Source organism: Nicotiana tabacum, chromosome 18 (genome assembly GCF_000715075.1).
Source record: "Nicotiana tabacum cultivar K326 chromosome 18, ASM71507v2, whole genome shotgun sequence".
Lineage (NCBI taxonomy): Eukaryota > Viridiplantae > Streptophyta > Magnoliopsida > Solanales > Solanaceae > Nicotiana > Nicotiana tabacum.
The window spans coordinates 12,192,238-12,198,329 of record NC_134097.1 but is presented as its reverse complement, the minus strand read 5'-3'; the positions used below and the strand labels follow the sequence as shown (position 1 = coordinate 12,198,329).

Here is a 6,092-nt window from a genome sequence, read left to right as displayed (position 1 = left end):
TTTATACCCCAAAAAAGATATTGTGTTATATGGATTGGGTTAAAGAGTTTTTCCAATTAAAGTGACAAACTTGAATAAGGATCATTTTATTTACAGAGTCGCCACTTGGAATTGATTTTTGGGTGTTCCAAGTCACCTTTTATTTGAATCTCTATTCAAATGAATGTTCGACTCTATTATTATTGGTCTACAAAAATAAAGTCCGGGTAAGGAATTCTGTTGACCGGAGAGAAGGTGTAAGGCATTCCCCGAGTCCCGTGATTCTAGCACAGTCGCTTTATTGACTACATTTGGCTTATATTATTTTTGGATAACCTGTGTTTTATTGGTTCTCATGTTTTACCTATGCCCGCTTTTATTGCTAAATTAAATTTATGAAAATTATCTTGAAAGAAGTCATGCGTACGTGTACGAGTATTACTTCCCTAAACTAATTTGAAATTATTGTAAGACCAAGAGTTTATGGAATAGTTATGAAAAATGAAGTAAATTGGTTATGATAAGATGGGCTAGCTTTATTATTAAACAGGAAATGGGCTAGCATCATTTTACTACCTTGGGCCTTATCGAGATTAAATTGATTGGCCTAAGTCTAATTTTTCAGAAAATCAATCCACGGCCCACAGCAATTGAACAACCCAAACTTGCTGCATTTTTACACTTGAATGAAATGGCCTAATTTTCCTAGCTAGCGGATGGCACTACATTAACAGAGGATTACAAGACATCACTTTGGCAACCTAATGTATTCATTTTCAGTAATTGAGTTTAACAAAGGTTCAAATCACGAGCATGAGATTTATTACATAGATTATATCACCTTAAAGTCACGTGTCAAACTAAAAGAAATATAAATAACATAGAATGAATAGAAATAGACCTTACTAAGCACTCAATGTAGGTTCAAGATTTTTAAACAAAATAAAACCATCAAATGACTTAAACAGAAGCAAGCATAACATAGCACTCAACTAAAGTAGTAAAAGAAAGATAGAAGATTGACCTCCTAAGACAACACTCTGATTTTTGAGCTTATGTATCTCAACAAATCAACTAGGCCTTGATGAAAATTCGATCAGCAACCTCACCGGAGAAAACTCGCCGGAAGAACTCGACTCGAATCATAACCATGCGACGAACTCCACTCGAAAAATGGGGACAACTTTGAGATATTTTTGGTTGGTTCGGGAAGGAGAAGTGCTGTATTTTTTTGGAGCTTGTTTTGAGGTCGTTTTTGAGCTGTTCGCAGATGTTTTTGCTGTTGGGTTTGCTGCTGATTTTCAGCTGGAGTTTTTTTTTTTTTGTGTGGCTAAGGGTGATCTCACATGGCTAAAAATGGATCAAAGAAAATGACTGATTTCTGGTTAGGTGGTAGGAGAAAAATAAAATAGAAGAGAGGATGTGTGGCTGTTGGTTTCCAAAATGAGGGAGGAAGCTCTTCTCTCCCAAGAAAGCAGAGGGCTGCTATATTTTTTCTTTAGGGGGAGGGATCCGTTTTTTCTTCTTTTGGGAATAGGGAAGATGTGGGGGGTTGTGAGTGGGGACAAGCATGGGGGACAAGGTAAAGTGGAGTGGGGACAAAGTGTAGTATTGGTGAAATGAGTGGGCGAAAATTCAAGCACGATCAAAAATTAGGTGCTCACACAAACAACTATAATTTATTGTTGAATACACATTGTATTAGTAAATGCCAAATAACAGGGAATAAAAAGTAAAATAAATAAATTAAGCTACTTCCTTGGCTAAGGTATACATGCCCTTACATCTACATCCCTCTTGTCTGCTTCTCAAAGTTGTTGGATATTGTTGCAACTTCATACAATCTATATCAATCCTAAGTACTCTATTACCTACTCCTCCATTCCTTTACTCTCAAATCCCACCAACAACAATGAGTTATCATATAAAGCAATCCCATAACAGGTCCTTTAACATACCTTCCCTATTCCATAAATTCCTAGCTAGATAAACGAATTTAAATTCAAACAAACAGATGTTGCTCGAACACAACTTCTAAGAAGAGTTCCCAAATCATCTTGAGCCTTGTTAACCCTTCCTAAGACATGAAATAATGAATAATATCTGTCAATAAAAATTCACATGCACAAAATTTTTTCAATAGTAATTCATCCAATTTATGTCAATCTCAACTCATACACCAATTTTAGTGCTTTATCAAAATTAGGTTATCACGAGTTCCAATTTTTCTTTTCCCCCGGCTATGGAGAATGAGGGTGTGTGTGAAGAAGCAGTTATTACTGGAAACATACTCGCTATTCACGATACATGAAAACATAACATATACAAAAAGAAAAAAAAAAGTAAAGAAACGGAAGAACATCATGCATTAGGAGTAAAACTAAATATCCCTTTTGTTTTTAAGTTAGCAGAATAATAAATGTCAATACCTTAAGAAGCGAGAAGAAGGTAACAACAATGAAATTGGACAGATAATAACCCTTAAAATGGTGATTCCGCATCGTCTGGTTGGAAAACACGAAATTCAAGGAAATTTATCCATGAAATTGGAAATAGTTAAAAAGATCTAAAAGAAACAAAGAAAGAAAGAGATGGAGCAGAGATTGAGATAATGATTCCTGAAATGTAATAGATAAATAAGAAGATAAAAAGAGCTAAGAATATTATTGAAAGTTTGAAGAAGGAGAACTGATCCGATCTGTTGGAATAGAAAAGATGAAAGTCGGAAGAGCGATGTTTCTAGACCCATATGGAGGTCGGAATGCCGGAAAAAAGGTCGTAAGAGGTGGAGTTAGCATTGTTACAGGCACTTTTTTTCTTTGAGCAAAATGACAATTTTCCTTTGAGCAAAATAACAATTTTGTCCGTGGTCGACCATCTTTCCTTTTCTATATAATAGAAAAAAATAAAAATAAAAATACCTGGACTTTAGAAGCTCGCCGTGTTATTGTATGTCGCCGCCGGTAATTCTCCAATAGAGTACTTCACTTCTTCGTTTCCCAAAAACCGAGAATTACTACTTATGCTAATTTTCAACTAGTGCGGGTTAGCGTGAGTTGCTCTGGTAGTAAGCACCCTCCACTTTCAATCAAGAGGTTGTGAGTTCGAGTCATCAAAAGGTTGTGAGTTCGAGTCACCCCATGAGCAAGGTGGGGAGTTCTCGGAGGGAGGGAAGCGAGGGTCTATCGGAAGCAGCCTCCAGAGTAGGAGTAAGGTCTGCGTACAAACTATTAGGGTTGTGCATAATTTGGTAAATACTGAATTACCGTACCGAAACCGAAAATTTTGGTATTCGATATTCGATATTTTGGTATTCGGTATGGTATTTGGTTTAAGTTTAAAAATATTTAATATTAGGTATGGTATTTGGTATTTTAAAATGAAATACCGAAATACCGATACCGTACCGAAATATATATTATATTACACAATACATATTTTATTAATTATTACATAAATATAAGAAATCTAAAATTTTATTTTTCTTTATTCTCAAAGTTCATCAATTAACTCTAAACAAGTAACAAGAAGTTTTCTCTCTCTAAGTTGGTATTTGCTGGTTTTGGATAAAACTTTTGTCAACAAATATTTTTAGTTTTGTATTTTTGAGTATTTTAATTAAGAATATTACCATCTATGACTCTATGCACTAGTTATTATTCAAACCGAATAAATCGAAGTTACCGAACCGAATAAACCGAAACCGAAAGGAGAAAACCCGAACCATACCGAATTTAATTAGGTACGATATTGGTATAGCATTTTACGAAACCGAATACCGAAAATACCGAACCGAAATATCTAAATACCGTACTGTACCGACCGACGAACATCCCTGCAAACTACCCTCCCCAGACCACACTAGTGGGATTATACTGGGTTGTTGTTGTTGTTATTGCTAATTTTTTACTAGGTCACTATAACGTGGCAGCCATAAGAGAATGGGCTTAGCCCACTCTTATTCATTTAATAAATAACCAAAATCAACTATATAAGTATAGTTAATAATTTAGCCGCTAACCACTTATTTAGTACAATATCGTGTATAGTAATAAATTTTCTTTCACAACTTAATATTTGACCTAATAACTACAATAAAAATAAATTCCTAAATATCACATTTAATTAGTATAAAAATATATTTCGGGTTATTACATTGGGTTGATAATTTTCTGTTCGGCGGTGAATGTCATTACGTTACTGGCTACTCGAAATGGGCAGAAGATGTCTTATGTAGGTGTCGTCTAACCCTGGAGGGCGCAAGAAGTTATGACGTTGTATATGTTTCACTCTTCACATATGACCATAATACAAATATCATGTAGGCCTTCTGTGAGGCATGGTGCCCTGTGACAAATACATTCCTTACCTCTACGGGAGAACTATCCATATCACTTTGGGATTTATGAAAGATCGGTGGTCTGCCTATAACAAAATCTCCTTACGAGGAAGTTGTGACAAATGTTGAAGAACTTACACATTGTATATTAAAATGAAGCAAGAAAAAATACATAAATGTAATAAATAAATCATTACATATGATTATGTGACAATTAACAGTTAAACAATAACCCATTTAAAAGCAGATTATTCGAATTTTGTTCACTCCCACGAGCTTAAAAAGAGTGTATATACTCTCTTAATTTGCAACATCAGCGTTCAATTAGTAGCACAACCAACCTAAATATAAAATTTATGTCAAACACAATATTTTCCTCCGATCAAGAATTTCAAACTAGCCAAACGGATTACTAGCACCGGTCATACCTTCATCAAGTCCATCAAAATTTCCCTCCACCAACACAACATTTTCCTCCAAAAGTCCAAATTTTAAAAATAAGGAGGGTGGGAAAAGAAACAAGAAAAATAACAAAATGGTCTACTATTTTAGAGCCTTTAGGTCCTTTAAATTTTTCAAAAGCGAGAACTTTTAGTCTTTGTCAAATATTTAACAAACTTTTAAGTATTTTGTAACGACCCAACCGGTCGTTTTGAGAGTAATAGCCCCGAACCCCTATTTACTGCTTCTCCCATATCTATTTCTGCTATTCTTACTTGTCGGGAGGTTTCGTTTTGGTTTCTAAAGTGTTTTGGGACACTTAGTCCCTAAATGGAGGTTTAAGCCTTAGGATTTGGACCGTAGTCGGAACTGTGTGAAGACAATTTAAAAATAGAGTTATGTCGGTTCTGTTAGCTCAGTTAGGTGATTTTAGACTTAGGGGCGTGTCTGAATTGTATTTTGGAGGTCCGTAGCTTATTTAGGCTTGAAATTGCGAAAGTTAAAATTTTGTAGATTTGGACCGGTAGTGAAAATCTTGATATCGGGGTCGGATTCTGATTCCGAAAGTTGGAGTAGGTCCGTAGTGTTGAATATGACTTGTTTGCAAAATTTGGGATCAATCAGACGTGGTTTGATAGGTTTCGGTATCAGTTGTGAAAATTTGAAGTTTCAAGTTTATTAAATTTGAATTGGAGGGTGATTCATTATTTTAGCGTTGTTTGATGTGATTTGAGGGCTCGACTAAGTTCTTATAGTGAATTAGGAGTGGTTGGTATATTTGGTTGAGGTCGCGGGGGCCTCGGGTGTATTTCGGATGCTTAACGGACCATTTTGGACTTAAGGAAGATAGCAGATTTCCTGGTGTTTTGTTGCAGAGTTTTTCTTCATCGCGTTCGCGAGGGAGGTCTCACGATCGCGTAAGGCAATCTGAGAGGCCAACCAAAATTGTTCTTCGCGTTCGCGAATTTGAGGATGCGATCGCGTAAGCTTGCTGGGCGAGAGAATGGAATTGTTCTTCGCGGACAGGGGCATGCGAACGTGTAGTGAAGTGAGGTGGTGCTTCGCGAATGCAGAGATAAGGTCACGTTCGTGTAGGGTTAAGTGGACCAAAGCTGGACCACGCAATTTTCTCATCGCGAACGTGTGAGGACGTTCGCGATCGCGTGAGTCTGAGAGCGAGAGCATCGCGTTCGCGTAGAGTTAATTTCTGGGGTAGCAAAGTTGTTCTTCGCGATCGCGAGGCTATTTCCGCGATCGCGATTAAGGAAATGTCTGCGCAGTATTAAAGTTTCCAAAAATGGGGGTTTTCCCATTTTATCAAAAACTTGAGTTG

At 36.4% G+C, this 6,092-nt stretch overlaps 1 long non-coding RNA gene across 1 annotated transcript; it reads right to left on the bottom strand.

The window, feature by feature from the left end:
- Window positions 1-849: 849 nt before the first annotated feature.
- LOC107819158 (uncharacterized) lies at window positions 850-5,710 on the bottom strand. Its single transcript, XR_001655638.2, has 2 exons — window positions 2,901-5,710; window positions 850-2,056 (listed from the first exon to the last, which is right to left on the bottom strand). It is a non-coding gene; the product is annotated as an uncharacterized LOC107819158 (long non-coding RNA).
- Between the last annotated feature and the right edge of the window lie 382 nt (window positions 5,711-6,092).